This window comes from Coturnix japonica, chromosome 1 (assembly GCF_054131305.1).
Source record: "Coturnix japonica strain WE chromosome 1, WE-NBRP24, whole genome shotgun sequence".
Lineage (NCBI taxonomy): Eukaryota > Metazoa > Chordata > Aves > Galliformes > Phasianidae > Coturnix > Coturnix japonica.
The window spans coordinates 116,280,002-116,296,197 of NC_140663.1; the positions used below are offsets into that span (position 1 = coordinate 116,280,002).

Sequence of the window (16,196 nt, forward strand, 5' to 3'; positions counted from 1 at the left end):
TAACATGATGTAACCCAACGCAGCATGATGTAAGCGTCGTGAAACGTTGGAGATTTAGAGAAACATCAGCATTGCCTTTGTCCCTTTCCAGGAGCTATTCTTCTTCCAGAAATTAATAACTTTTCTCCACTGACAAGTCTGTGAATGCTCTTACCATATCATTATCGTACATATCAACAGTTCTCTTTCTAATTATGGAGAATGCAGTCTTGATCCTTAAGAGGCAGGTGTTTTATTTTTTTATTTTTTTTGTGTCTTTCATGTAGGTACAATGATTCTATCAGACAGCAGAAATTTCTGATGAAAGGAATACTTTTTAAAAAATCATGTTTTGTTTAAAAATATTTTGTAGAATTGAAAAGTGGAAAAGTATTGGGCCAGTGGAAAGGATTGCATAACTAGTATTGTATCTAGGGATCTGAATTTTTAGGCTGTGGGACACATTTTGAGAAAGCTAGTTCTCACAGGGGACTGATGAGGTCCATCTGTTAAAGGAGGGGAAGAGAATGTTCAGCTGCAGGGTCTAGGCTAAAATTTCTGAAGAAGGGATACCTCAATTCAACTGGCTGTTACCGATTTGATTCTGGTGCCAGTAATAGATGTCCTGAGCTGAGAAAAGAATTAGAGGTCAGTGGGAGAGCATATGAAAAACAGCACAGAGGAATTCCCACCACTTCATCTAAAAAAAACATTTTGTTAGTCCAGGTGGAGAATTATGAATGGTGTTCCTCATGGTACTGGATATTGGGTATTTTGATGGTGGGCAGGAGCACTGGAACAGATTCTTCAGAGAAGTTACAGGTGTGTCATCCTTGGGGACAGGTTGGATGGGACTTTGTGTAATCTGGTCTAGTGGCACGTGTCTCTACCCATGACAGGGATCTTGGAACTAGATGGTCTTTGAAGTCCCTTCCAACTCAAACAATTTTATGATTTTTGTTGTTGTTGTTGTGAATTTCAACCCACAGAGTTGAAATACATCTTTATTATTGCCAGTTGTATGTAAGACGGTTGCCAGTCCTAAATTTAGAGAAGCCATTTCATGTGTGGACCAGAAACAGTAGTAGGTACTGTCTCCAGTCCTAGTATCAGTCCAGCACCTGCTTCTAGATTCACTGCTGTAGCACCTTGAATAACTGTGTTGCTGTGAAAATGAAATTACATTAGGTTGCGTTTGGACTTGATGATCTTTAAGGTCTTTTACAATATCAGCAATTCTATGATTCTGCGATTCCATGCTGCCACTAAATCTAAAGTTAAAACTTGTACAAAACCACTCCAGTATTTTTTATGCTGTTCTCCTCTCTCAAACTGTCTGTGCACTCACACACACCAGAGTAAGAAATCCTGATGGTGTAGAAGACTTCTGACACATCTAACCGTTACTGCAGTTTTCTTCCCAGGTAGATGATGGTTGATTTATTCTTTGAAAAACAAAATCCATGATTTCTGCTTTTTATGCTTCATGGTTTTTTGTTGTTTTTTTTTTTTTTTTGAACATAAGTCAGTCTCACTTATTTAAAAAATAATTTAAAAAATGGCCAGTCATAACCTGTCTTCCATGGAGTACTTGGTGTCATTAAATGATACAACATGCTTGAAATTTAATACAAATTGTTTTTGTATTTCTTTGTGTTATGTCTTTATTGCTTTTTAAAATAATCTTCTTTTGTACTGAAGTGGAATAAATGTTATACATACTAAGTTTGCAGAATTGTTATTTTAAGTCACACCACATAAATGAGTAGTAGTGATATCCCTTTCGTTTTTCCATTCTGTAGGTCTAATTAATTTAAATTTATATTAATATGAAATCCATTTGCTTTTCAACAGTTCAGAGTACTGATGCAAGAGTTTCTATTTTGTTATGTTCTGTGTGAAAATAAAACTTGATGTGAATGTATTGTTCCTGGTAAGACCTGCTATAACTCACTATTGTACATTCACATACAAAATTACTGATGAATAGAATTACTTTATATTATGCTTTGACATTCAGATGGCTATTCTTGGCTATTTTTTTTTTTTTACAGTTCTTGTTGCTATGACTGGAGTGTTGTGTAAGTTTTACTTTGAAAGTTGTGGATAAGCTGGAACATAGAAATTGTATAGCTAGCTCAAGTTGTTTTCATTTTTAAACATCTGTAGTATAGGTACCTGCATCTCTGTGCTGAGCTTGCTTTTTTTATTTTTATTTATTTATTTATTTTAAAAGAGAAAGAGAAAAAAAAAGCACACTTACTTTGCATTTTATCTGAGGCAAACATTCTTTCTCTGCACTGAATGCAGAGAATGTCCATGGTAAATAGGTCATATTCCATAGGCATTTAGATGTAAGTCTGACTTCATTTCAAAAAGTAATATCTCACTCACCTATCTTTTCAACCTCTCTTTAAAGATATTCGCATTCTTTCTAGTCGTGACTTTCCTAGCTTCTGGTGCTGGAAAGTACCATAATTCATCCTTTGCTTCCAGATCATTAACAAAATGTTTAACAACAGAGAAATTCAGGGAATTTTTCAGTATATCATTAATCTTTTGCTAGATTAAGAAGTGATCTTTGGTTACAGTTTAATATAGTCCATGTAACTTCTTTTGAAATCACAACTTTACTACAGCCTCTTTCCCTGTGAATTGTTATGTTCTTAATATTTTCCTATGAAAAGGGGTTTATCAAAGACTTTTTAAAAATCCAGATATATTTTACCAACAGGTTTCCAATATCAAATATTCTATAGAGATGCTTAGTGATTTCTAGCAGGTTGAAGAGATATGTTTTTTTTTTTTTTTTTTTTTTTTTTCTGTGTGTGTGTGTTTGTGTTTGTGTGTATTTTAATTTAGAGACAACTGCACATTATTTTCTATCAGTGCATTTAAATGCTTTATGATGCTTTCAATTGTTTTTTTCCTTAGGCTATAATAACTTTGATTTTCTTAATTTTAATACAAATTATTATCTATTTTCTGTTCCTACTGATCTATTGATCTATTATATAGTGGCTTATTTTAATTAGCTACTAAAATGTGTTATTTTGGTTGTATGTTTGTTTGTTTTCCTGACAGATCAACAATTTTATTCTTAAAAACTTTAGGAGAATACAATAATGTTTTATTCTTAATATAACTAAGCATGTATCTGCTAACATTTTCTCTTCTGACAGTTCAGTTTCTCAAAATGTAACTTACTTCAATTTGCTTAAATTAATCTTAAATTAGCTTAATAAGATAAATTAAGATAATCCTATTGTTTCTTATTAAAATCTATATTAAGGGAAAAAAAAAATGAAGAACAAAGTTAAATTTACAAATACAAAATTACAGAAACTTAAATAACATTAAATTACTACTAAATTGCCAAAGATGGGCAATAACTGAAAACAGTATGAGATATATTTTAATAGTCTAAGGTAGTAGAGTACCTATTATCCGTAGCAAAGCATGAAACTAAAGTTGAATTAAATTGGGGGGGGGGGGGGGGGGGGGGGAAAGAAAAAAAAAAAAAAGAAGGAAAAAAACAACAACAACAACAACAACAAAATAAAATAAAATAAAACTGTGAAGACAAGGAGCAAAGACTTGCATCAGTTTAGGAAGCTGCCCAGTGTGAAGAAAGTATGGTGCTAGAGGATGCAGTAACATAAAAGGAAATGAAGAAAGAGCTGAAAGAACTTATCAGATGATGTCACCTTCTTGGTATGGAAATCTGCTTTTGAGAATTTTTGGAAAATTACCAATCATTTTAGTGGTCTGTTTTGTACCATACTATTTATATTAATAGATTTATAACTTATTTTCAAAGACAGGACTGAATCAGAACTTAGAAGATGTTTCTGGAATTGCTGCTTTTCAGTAAAGAAATTCATTATAAGGGAAAAGAGATACCTTGTAGAGATCTGTGAACAGGTATTAAAATTAAATGTGTTAAAGGCAATATGAAACAGAGAATGGTAGTGCACTTTGATCACTAGATATATTATTATATTATCAGACTTAAAATGTGGGTTACAGAAAAGCTTTAATTAAATGCCAAACTCTAGATACAACTTCTGCAGAATGTCCCATCATACAGTTGTTGTAGAAATAATTAAACATATTCCAAAACTAATGTGTCATAGATTTTAGAAAATGTGCAAAATGAAAGCATGCCCATCAGAGATATTCTGAGAAGCTTCTGTTAATCTATATTTAAACATTATTCTAATGCATGAGAATCTATTACAGAATTTACATTGAAAATACACCAAATACAAAATTTTCACATATAAAATATTTCAGCCATTCAGACATTCACAGTTACTCTTATTTCTGTGGGAAAGCAGTAACTGAATTTTCCTCCTTTCTCTTATTCTAATTTCCATGTCCAGTTTTATAGCAGTTTGCTGGAGATACTGGTGGTGGTATCTGAAAAGCAAAACATGAAGCAGTGGAAGTGCTCAGCATTTTCCTGTGCTGCTAAAAAGTGCAAGCAAGTAAAAATCAGCATGGAGGACATGGCAAATGTTAGACACACACACACACATATATATACGTAAACACATGCTAATGAAGCATAGTCTGTGTCAGTGGAATTTATGTCTAGAAAGAAGGTTTTGTTGATTTCAAGAGAAAAGTAATACTTAGAGGGATTTGATAAGTTGTTTTTCTTTCTTTCACTATTTTGAAGTGTGATACCTTGTTCTTTTTGCTGTCAGTGGCAGGTAAGCTGTTTTTAGTGCAAGGTGTGTTTATTTCTATAATTGCATATTAGTACTGATGTGAGTGACAGCAACAAACAAATACAGGCAGGTATAGTTTGAACTGCTGTGCCAGTTTTATCTTTAGATGCTCTTACTAACTCACTTTGTCGGTGACTTTCTACACTTCTATACTTCAATCCAGTATCCTTGTTTTCTTTGAAGACATGGTATGTTTTAAATTGTAAATCACACTGATTGTGATGAGAAGCATTTAAATCTCTCTTGCAACCGAATACAGAAGCAGTACTAAGTTCTAATTTTCCCTTTATCATCTGAAGTATGTTAGACAGTAGAAAATACCAGTATATGTATAATGACATTCCTTAAGGAAACCAAAAGAAGGAAAGCTTGATATGCTCTTTTTTATAAGAACTATTAATTTATATTCATCCAAAGAATCATAGAGTCATAGAAACAGCAATGTTGGAAAAAATCTCCAAGGTCATCCAGTCCAACTGTCCAGCTGCTAGTCCCTCGATACAACATGCAAAGGTTTCTTAAACACCTCCAGGGATGGTGACTCAGACTCCTCCTTTGGCAGCCCATTCCAGTGCCTGACCACACTTTCAGAGAGTAAATTTTTCCTGACATCCAACCTGATTTTCCCTTGGCACAACTTTAGGCTATTCCCACTCATCCTATCACTAGTTACATAGAAGAAGAGGCCAACCTCTGCCTCTCCACAGCTTCCTTTCATGTAGTTGTGGAGAGTTACAAGGTCTCCCCCAGTCTTCTCAGAACTAAACAATCCTAGTTCCCTCAGCCATGCATCATAAGACTTAGGCTCCAGTCTCCTCACCAGCTTCATTGCCCTTCTCTGAAGGGCCTTGATGACTTTCTTGTAGTGAGATGTCCAAAAACTGAAAACGGCACTTGAGGTGCAGCTTCATCTGTACTGAGTACAAGGGGATGTTCACCTTCCTGCTCCCGCTGGCAACATTACTTTTGATACAAGCCAGGATGTCATTGGCCTTTTTGGCTACCTGGGCACACTACTGCCTCAAGTTCATCCGAGTGTCAATCAACACCCTAAGACCCTTTTCTTCCACACAGTCTTCCAGACATTCCCCCCAAATCTGTATCATTGCAGCAAGAAACATAAGGAAGATTTGAAGTAATTTGCCATTATTACATACAATTATACCAAATTACATTCGGGACTTTTAATTTTTATGCTTTTAGTCTCATAATTTTTTCACATAATGATAATATACAAGCTACTGTGCTTCCTTTCCAAATTTTAAGTAAAACAAAAAAACCAGCGTTGGAAGTACTTGGCTTTATTTCTGCAATTTAACATAATAGAGTGGAAAATTAAACTGACATATGTATTTTTATTAATTTTGGTCAGTACACAAGAGGATATTCTATTCCTTTAGGACAGTTACATAACCCAGAAATTTACTATGGATCAAAACAGCTAATTGATATTATTAGGTTATAGAGAACAGATTGATTAGATACTAGTGAGATCTACATTATGCTGTTGAAGTTTGAAAGCTTATGTCGCTCTTCAAGTCAACTGCTTTGATGACAGCATAATATAGTTATTTTGCATATCTGAATTAAAACAATCCTTCAGTCTTAAATTTTACAAACAGATAAAGTTTTGTAACTTTATCAGGTATTCAGAAGATAGGCTTTGAAGTAGGCAGAATGCAAATAACATGATTTGCTGTCCTTTCTGTGAGCACTTCCTTTGTATTCATTCCTCTTCTCTAATAATTTTCTGTGAAAATATCCCAGTATTTCAGCAAGAGCAGAAAAGTTTTACCAGAAACAATGTGTTTTGAAGCCATAATTAGTATGAATTGATGTATGCTTTAAAATTGTTTTTAATATAACAAAAGTAAAAATCCAATGACAAATTTATGCTTGAAATCCTACAATGTCTTAACCCTCAGTAATGCTGTATATAGTAACTTTGCATGCCACAATCTTAAACTTCACAAACAATAACATGGATGTAAAAGACATTTTAGTTCTATTTCTGTAATTGTTAGTTTATGTCTAGGTCTTCTCATTTTGTAGGATGTTAGTAAGACTAGGAAGGCATCTACTCCTTGTTACGCTCTGATACAATCTCATGATACTTAGATCAAATTGCACTTTTTATAAGTGGCCAAATGAAGATCAAATCCTCGAAGAGGCTTCCAAATTCTGTAGGAAGAAAAAAAAATATATAAATAAAATAGAATGCAAAGCTTTCTTCTTTAAATGTATTGTTTCAATATGTTTTATTTCAAAGTTCTGCCAGACATTGTTTCCCTTCATATTTTCTCACAGCTCTAGGAGGACAGTAATTTTTATTATGGCAAAGTTACATATGTTTTCAGTACTGAGTAACAATGAATAAATTGTTTAAATGTTTTCCTTTCCAATTTTTCACACCTATTTTCATCAACTATTCAGCTCTAGTGGAAATTTTTTCTACATGTGAAGTATTTTTGGAAGGTGTTAGAATAATTAAATATATATATTTCAAGCTCAAAAACTCTAAATTATATCCACTTTAGGCATAGCTTCCCAAGAATTTTTGAGAATATATTCTATACCATATTAATTTTGATTTATGTATCCTTTATTGACATCTTAGTAGTTACATAGCATATTTGTTTAGTTGGTTTGATTGTGATAATTCCAGTAGGATTTAATTCATTATTGTATTCAGATGCAGACATCATAGAAATCTGAGGTAGTACACGAGGCACCACATTATGTACTGTAAAAAGAACTCTAAATGTAGTTTAGCATGTATTTCTTTTGGATATCTTATACAGATTTTCTGCTTTTTTGTAACTAACGTATACATGATTCCCAGAATAAAACCTAAGATGTTTGAGATCTAGTACACACCAAAATTAGAAGTGAATATGGTGTCAAAACTCTGTTGTGTATTACAATGGCATATAATTCCATTCTCATAAGATCCTGTGAAATAACAAACATAATTATTTTCTGAACTCTCCAGGGGTAGCTGCAAACTGAGCTTGTGCTCAAACTGAAGAATTAGAATAGCTGCATCAAGATAGATGTTCTTAAGACCTGACTATTCATCTCACAGCTTCTGGTGGTGTCTATACCCAAAAGGAGCGTTTACACTTCACCACCAGCAGCTGATAAATGCAAGAGTATGTAACTAGAGTTCAGTTGTGTGCAGAGATAATGCAATATTTACTTTTGGTTAATAAAACTGGTTGCTAATTCAATTTTTATAACACATCCATTCACATTTAATTTATATGGAACAAAAGAGTACCTTTTTATCTCATACTTTTTAACCTATAAGTGATATTATGTTATTCCAACATGACTGAATTATTTCTTCAGAGTCTAGTTACCTACATTAGCTAGAATGTGGTTTCTTCTAACCTTGGGAAGTTAGATTAATAGCAAATGTTAATTTGTGCCTTCAAATTTAGAGCTGCTATGCATTCTTGGAAATGGACTGTGGTATAATCATCAAGCTAACAACATTTTGCACCTCTACAGCTAATTACATTCTATCCACATTTTACACCTGCTTACTTGCCACTGTGGTATATTGCATATACTTTTGGACAGAATTTTCAATGAGATTTATATATTCTACAGGGACTTTATCGCTTGTGATCTTTATTACAGGCTAAGACTTTATGTTTTTGGTCTTCAGACAGGACTGAAGCCAGCTTAATCACAGTCCATAATAGTCAGCAGAACTGCTCATATGCTGAAAACTATGGATGTTCTTAAGAATTTTGGCAGCTTAAAGCCAGCACATTAACAGAAACGGAAAGGGTGCATATTGAATGATTTCAATAAATGGAAATGATTGTTAGATTTTAGGTTTTGTGATTCAAGAAACTAGCATGTAGGTATCTATTCTGAATTGCAAAATGGCTTCACTGGAGAGAGAGGTGTGATTGGTGAGAGCAAATGCTACGCTGTAACATAGCAATATTGCACGCAACATTTTTACATTCACACCTCATGATGTGCACCAATTTAGCAGTGAAATGTAAGCTGTTTGAGGTCGCTGTCACACTTTCATACAAACTGTACCTCCTGATGCTTGTACAGGAAAATAATAATAATAATAATAATAATAAAATTTAAAAAATGGTAGTGCTTCTGTCTGAATTAATTTAAATAACTATATGGTACATTTATATTTTTTAATAGGTGCTTCATTATTTAGTCAGTAAGCACGGCAGGCTCAGTCCAGACCTCAGTCAGAGTAGCAGTGGAAGCACAAGAAACACTCTCGTTATCTTTTGGAGGTCACTGAAGGGATAAGCAGGCTGCACAAAGCCTTCTTTCTTCTCAGCCATTACAGACAGTTTTGTACTGTATTTAGAAGACTTTAAGTTCTAGATGTGATGTAATTGTGTAACAAATGAGGATAAAGATCCATAAAATATATATTACTGAACATATGTAGCTAACTCATTTCTATGCCAGTTATTAATTTTCTAAAATAAAAGAGAATTCCATATTAATAATTATCAGAAAAAGCAATAACCTTTAAATGTGATTTACTATAGTTTTTTAAAAGCTTATTTTCAGTATTTTTTATTCAAAAATTTTTTGATAATTGTGGATTAAAATAAATCTCTTACAAATTTTAAGTGTTTCTTTATATGCCATAATGAATTATTCATGAAAATCTGATGGAAAAGAACTAGGCATAGAAATTTATTAGCACTGAATGAAAGATGAAACTGATTAGTTTCATCATCTTTTTCAGAATGAATAAATACAATTTAAATAAATGCAAATATTTTCAGAATAACAAGTAGCTTTCTGTAGTGTTTCTGTTAGTAAGTATAATAAATATCAAAAATAAATGCCAGTTTTAAACTATATCATACACATATTTTTAGTAATCTTAAAAGTAATGGCTCACTTCCCTAACATGAAATTTACATCAGAAACTCCGGAAACTTTGACAGATGAAAAAAAAATTGCAATTTATATGGAATAAGTGTAAATAGGAATCAGCTGCTAAGATGAATTCAGAACAGTAATGTCAGAGTGCAGGCAAGAGAGAACATTTTGTAGCAACCAATTCTTAAATGATAACTGTATTTATTAAGTTCATTTTCATCTAAACCAATGATCAGGACCCCATTTGATTTGTACAGATAGTTTGAAGATCTTCTCTATAGTGGAATCTGCATAAATATAGCTTTTTTTAATTTTTATTTTTTTTATTTTTTTATTTTTTTTTCATTAAGAGGTATCCAGTTTAACTCACTTATGTGGAATAAACTTGTAAGGAAAACAACTGCCATACCAATCAGTAATCAGTCAGAACTGGTTGCTATCACTGAATATATAAACAATTATTTATGCAACATTCCTACTTTTCAAAAGCGCTCACCTCCTTTTGTGGAATGTTTTGGAATGGCATAATTGCTCCTAGTGACAGTTATTATATTCAGCTGCCCTGCATTAACTTGTTGGAAGATACAGCCACAGTAAAGCATGTCAATCTTAGTTATGGCCTAATTTAATGCAGTTATTGTTATCCAAGGAAACGGCTTGTGGCAAACACATAATTTAGGACATAGAGGAATCATTATTTCTGTCTTTCTTTATGAGGAACAATACAGAGAGTACTGTAATTTGTTAAATATTACGACTTTCATCCTGCTTTCATTCTCTATACCATACATGGAACAGTCAAAGAGCAGAAAGATGCAAACAATCTGTCTGAAACAAAGGCATATATAATCATGATGTTGAAAACTGTACGTAATGTACAAAGCTGAGTTTATTAGAATTTCATATTTTTATGCAAACCTTTTACAATCTGTGAATTTTTATCCTTTTATGCAGAAGTCTCTATGGAGATTTGTTATTTGTTCTCTAAAATTACATTTGAAAGAAGCATGTGAGACAGCATTTTCTTTCTATCTTTTTTTTTTTTTTTCTTTTTTTGTAATCTTCACTAATGCATGAAATGCAAAACTGTAAGGAGTTTTGCTACAATTTCTGTCTATTCAATTTTAAACACAACACAAAATTGTTATTTAATTATCTTTTTCTTGAAAGTAATCATTTCTTGTATGAATAGCTGCAGCTACACACTTGCTGAGGTCTGAAATTCTAGTGATTTTTTTTTTTTTTCTTTTTTTCACATACTGCAGCTGGAGCCATTAAGAAAGTTCTGTAGAGGAGCACAAATTCAGTATTATTTATTTATATTTTTTGTTATACTAGAATGTGGGAGTTATATATTCCTTAACCTTCTGATCTAAGAAAATAAAAAATTTCCTAGTTGCTATGATTGTTGACAATTAGTACAACACTTTAAATTTTAAAATGAGAAATAAATAGACAGATCTTCATTTCACTATAGCATCCTGGAGGTCCATAGTGTAAACTGTTGTTCCTTCTGGAATTCTGCTAACTACATACCGTTTTTTAATATATGTATACATACATACTTTTCAAATATATACATACATTTATAAATGTTCATACACATTGCCAGTATTCAGTAAATAGATCAAAATTAAATGACATTCAAATATAAGTATTATGCATATATCTCTTCAAATAAAATCAACAGTCTTTAAAATAGGGATACATTAAGAGCTGGGTGCCTTTCTTTGAGATCTTTCCTAGGATACGTGATCCACAGACAGATTCTAAAATGGTTTGACAAGCTGTGATTCTCAATAATCTTCTTTCTCCACTTTTATTTTAAATGTCTACATGCCTCTTCTGATCTTTTTTCAGCTGCCAAATGAAAGCTTCTTGGTATGATTACGATAGAAGCTGAAGAGTTTTGGCCATAGCTGCAAGCCAAGGACTTAAGGCTTGTACACAAAGTGAAAATCAAGATAAAGGCAAAAAATCAGTCTTATGAGAAACACAGAAAATAGAGTTCTGCTTTCTTATTGCCCCCTTGAGACAGTAATGAACTGTTGACTTGAGCTGACTGTAAAACTGTGATGGCTCTCCTGGGATGGGAAACCAAGGGCTTTAGAAGTCTGTTGAAAGAGCTGCGTAAATAAGACGTATCACATATCACTGAAAGAATGACAATTAAGTCCTGTATTCATCTAGATTGAGCTGGGGCTTTCCAGAAGGTTGGGTATGTTCTGAGTGAAATTAGGAGGTTCAATTAGTATTATTCTTACTAGTATTATTCACAATGTGCTTTGTGATTTCTGAAAACTGATTTATTTCCCAAAATTACATGGTGTTGAAAGGTTACCATTTGATAGGTGGAGCAATTACATTTAAAATGCAAAAAAAAAAAAAAAATTGGCTTCAACTAATGCTGTAGCTATTTTTCTGCTGTCATTAGTCTTCAGAACGGGTACCTGAAATGCAAGCACTGATAAACTACATGCATAGGACCTCGAATGCATTCCACACATATGATATATACCTGAGAGGAGAAAGATTTAGCACAAATTGCAAATACATTTAGGAAAATCTATGGCACCAGAATTCTGAATTAGATTCTTATTCACAATAAAAGGAAGTGTGAGACAGAGAACTTTTGTCTGAATGAGTAGTGTGACTTCTTCATTTTCAGTAGAGATATATGTAGCATCCATAATTAATCTGATAACACAGGATTAACTTTCATTCATTGATAAGTGAAATTAAGTAATTTTTTAAGTTCAATTAGCACAGAATTTCAGAATGAAATACTTTAAAAGAGAGACCGTTTCTGAATTAAAGCTTCAAAGTGCATTCCATAAAACGCTTTTTAAGGAGAAATAAAGTGACCCAAATGAAACGCTGCACAGTTGCTGCTAGACAGTACTTTGGAAGTGGCTCAGATTTGCAAAAATATGTGCGTGTACCATCAAATTATCCCCCTCAAACAAACAAACAAACAAAAACAAAACAAAACAAACGAAACAACCATAAGAAACTAGCTTAGCAAATTTCCTTAAAAAATATATTTGCTGCACTTCAGTGAGAAATTATGCCATGCCTTTTAGTTTCACTCAGAAAAAAAAAAAAAAAAAAAAAAGAAATGGAACTGTAGGATAAATGACAAAAGATCACTCAATGTTTTAATGTGCCGCTTTCATACAAATATAATCTTCTGTGGATGTATCTAGGTATCACATCAGTATCTCCATATCTGAACAGGGAAACTTTTGAAACCTAGTCCTTACTGCACTAGATCATCACTAGTAAGTATCTGCATTGTTCTGTACTCTACTGCTGTTTCCAGGATTAATGCTAGGATTTATCATTTATATTTTATGTGGGAAATATTCATTAAACAGATAAATAGTTGTTAATCTGCATAAGAGCCAATTCTATATATCAGTCATAATGTTCATTTATTGTGTGGTAATCCAGAGGCTAAAACTGCTGCAGTGATATTTATATTTATATAGGGGAAAGAAATACAACCACAGCACCTCCACTCAAGTGAAGTCTCAAGGAGGAGGGCTTTCTAGTCTGTGCGGCAAGTACTAAATACAGTTCATCTTGGTGTACTGACTTTTCATCATGGGAAAATCTGTGTCACATTCCCATTCTGTCACTTTTGACTGGGGACACAAGAGCAGTTTTACACTAATCATGCGTAGCAAGTCTTATTCATTTATTTAGTTGTTTTTTTTGGGGTTTTTTTTTTTTTTTTTTTTTTTGGTTTTTTTTTTCCCCCTCATAACAGAAGTTAACAGTTTCTTACAGAAGCTTCAAGATAAATTATTTGACATTTTAAACAAGAATGAGAAAACTTACGTGGAAAATTCTAAATTTTTCCTACCTGTATGAGACAGTAAAGTTCTTCAAGCTTATCTTTTCAGAAGGTCAATATAATTTTTCAAAACCTATACTAAGTATCTTATGTGTTTTTGCTAATTCTGAAATAATTCCAACAGTAACTCTTTTGTTCTCTTCAAGAAGATTCATACTGACATGGCTAGTATGTGAGTACTGGCTAGTTTTCACAAAATACGATGTGGTGGTAACACAGAAGCCTGTTTTTAGGTCATATAGATTAACATATAGATAAACTCATTTAATCAGATCTCAAACAGAATTAAAATAGTCCTCACACACAACATCCCGGACAAGAACTTATTTTTAAAAATATACTTCAGTTAATAACAGAAAAATGAAAGTGTTTTCCAAAATAGGTAAGAGAAACAACATTCCCACTCAATATTCTGTACTTAAATACATTCCAGTTTTATATTAAGCTGTTCCAAAAGTTGTTAAATCCCTGATAACTGCTTTAAAACCACAGAAAATTAAAAAAAAAAAAAAAAAAAAAAAAAAAAGTTCCAAATATTGCGAATAACCACAGAATCATGGAATCATAGGGGTTGGAAGGGATCTCCAGAGAATAAGGATTGAGTCCAACCCCTCTGCCAAACTAGGTTCCCTACATCAGGTCATACAGGTAGGTGTACAGGCGGGTCTTGAATATCTCCACAGAACTCTACAACCCCCTGGTCAGCCTGTTCCAGTGCTCCATCACCCTCACCATAAAGAAGTGACACACACTCATGCAGAACTTCCTATGCTCCAGTTTCTATCCATTTCCCTTTGTCCTGTCTCCACACACTGCTGAAAAGGGTCTGGCTTCACCACTTTGCCCCCCACATCTTAGGTATTTATAGACCTGGATCAGGTCCTTTCTGTCTTTTCTCAAGGCTAAACAGTCCCAGTTCAATTAGCCTTTCTTCATCAGGGAGATGCTCCAGGCCCTTCACCATCTATGTGGCCATCCGCTGGACTCTTTCCAAGAGAACCCTATCTTTTTTTGTACTGGGAAGCCCAGAACTGGACTCAATACTCCAGATGAGGCCTTAGCAGGTCAGAGTAGAGGGGGAGGATCACCTCCCTCGACCTACTGGCCACGCTTTTTTTAATGAACCTCAGAATTCCATTGGCCTTTTTGGCCACGAGGGCACACTGCTGGCTCATGGCCAACCTGATGTCAAACAGTACACCCAGGTCCCTCTCTGCAGAGCTCAATAATCCTATAATGCATATTTATGTTGGATGATATTTGTGTCTCATCAAATCAAGCAGCACTGTGTGTTGACACTTCCTAATGTCTCATTAAATTCTTATTACACTTGTGTTTTTCTTTCTGAAGAACACTGAACCAGAATCACTTCAGCCAAACAGACTGGAGAGAAAATAATTGCAACATCTCACTGACATGTATTGACAATCTTAGGGAAGATAGTATGTGAACCAAATTTTTTTGAGATGTATGCACTTTTTTTCACCCAATTTCAAAGATGTATAACTGTCTTAATAATGACATAGTTTTTGTCTACTGGCACTATATATATGGGAAGATGTTGGTTTTGTCAGTTTTTAATTTTATGTTTGACGTATGATGATTATACTCTCTTTCATCAAACTATTTCGCTGAGACAACTGGGTGACATCAACACATGTGTTAAGTGCTTGTAGTATTGTGTCTAGTGGTGTATGAAAAAGAATTTCTTTTTATTTATTTATTTATTTTTAACATGATTCAAAATACTCAAAATAGCAGTAAAAAAAAAGCGATTGGTTAGAGAACATCTATATTTCACTGATAGAATATTTCACCTAGTTAATTAAACATTGAGTACATATAATTGAACATACACATTTACTATGTATACAGTAAATTCTGTGCAACTAAACTGAAGATACAGGAGATGGAGTTTCAGTTTCTGCTTCTTGTACTTAACTGATTCTCATTTTAAACTGAAGAGCAAAAGGAAGAAATAAAATAATAATCTTCACTAAATATAAAGTCCTCCACCCATCTGCCCTGCTGAGATGATTACACTGCTTGTGATACTGGAAGAGACTAAATTTTTGGTTCAGCTTTGTTAACTTTACAGATAAAATCATAATAAAATAAATTCTGCTCATTCTAAGAAAATAATTCCTAAAAAATACTTGAAAATTTTGTATTGGAATGCCTGGAGGTATTTAACAATAAAATGTAAGTTAAAAGGCTAAGAATCATTAATAGGCATACAGAAGGCTGTCCGTCTGTGTTCAGCCAAATCAGTAAAACATCTGCTTTGGCTTACGTAGCAAAGGGAGAGTGTCAAAAGACCTACCACTATATAGAAATCTAAAGTTCATAGTTTAAATATTATTTTGTAGCATTGTTGCATATGTGCCATATTTGTACAGTGCGCAAACTTGAAGTTAATCAAGTTTATTGTTGCTTTTCAGTCCAGCTTAAAAATAGACCCTAAAAAAGACAATTAAAAAAAAAAAAAAAAGTTGTTAGAATGTTGACTTAGACCACTTTGTTTGCCTAGCAGCCATATTTGATTTCTGAACAAATGTAGAAATAGATCTTCTGATTCATATTTCACTGTTGCATAACATTTTGCATTAAGGAGGAACACTTGAACACTTGTTGGCAGAGCATAATGAGACATAGTATGGAAAGCTTAGCATCATTTCTTAGTCAGAAAACAGATAAATTGACCAAGGATTAGGGTGAGGAAAGCTGTTAGGCTT

At 33.2% G+C, this 16,196-nt stretch overlaps 1 protein-coding gene across 6 annotated transcripts in view; it reads left to right on the forward strand.

Moving 5' to 3' along the window:
- The window catches only part of NLGN4X (neuroligin 4 X-linked), a 149,008-nt gene that overhangs the window by 69,559 nt on the left and 63,253 nt on the right, over positions 1-16,196 (forward strand). The window lies entirely within an intron of this gene.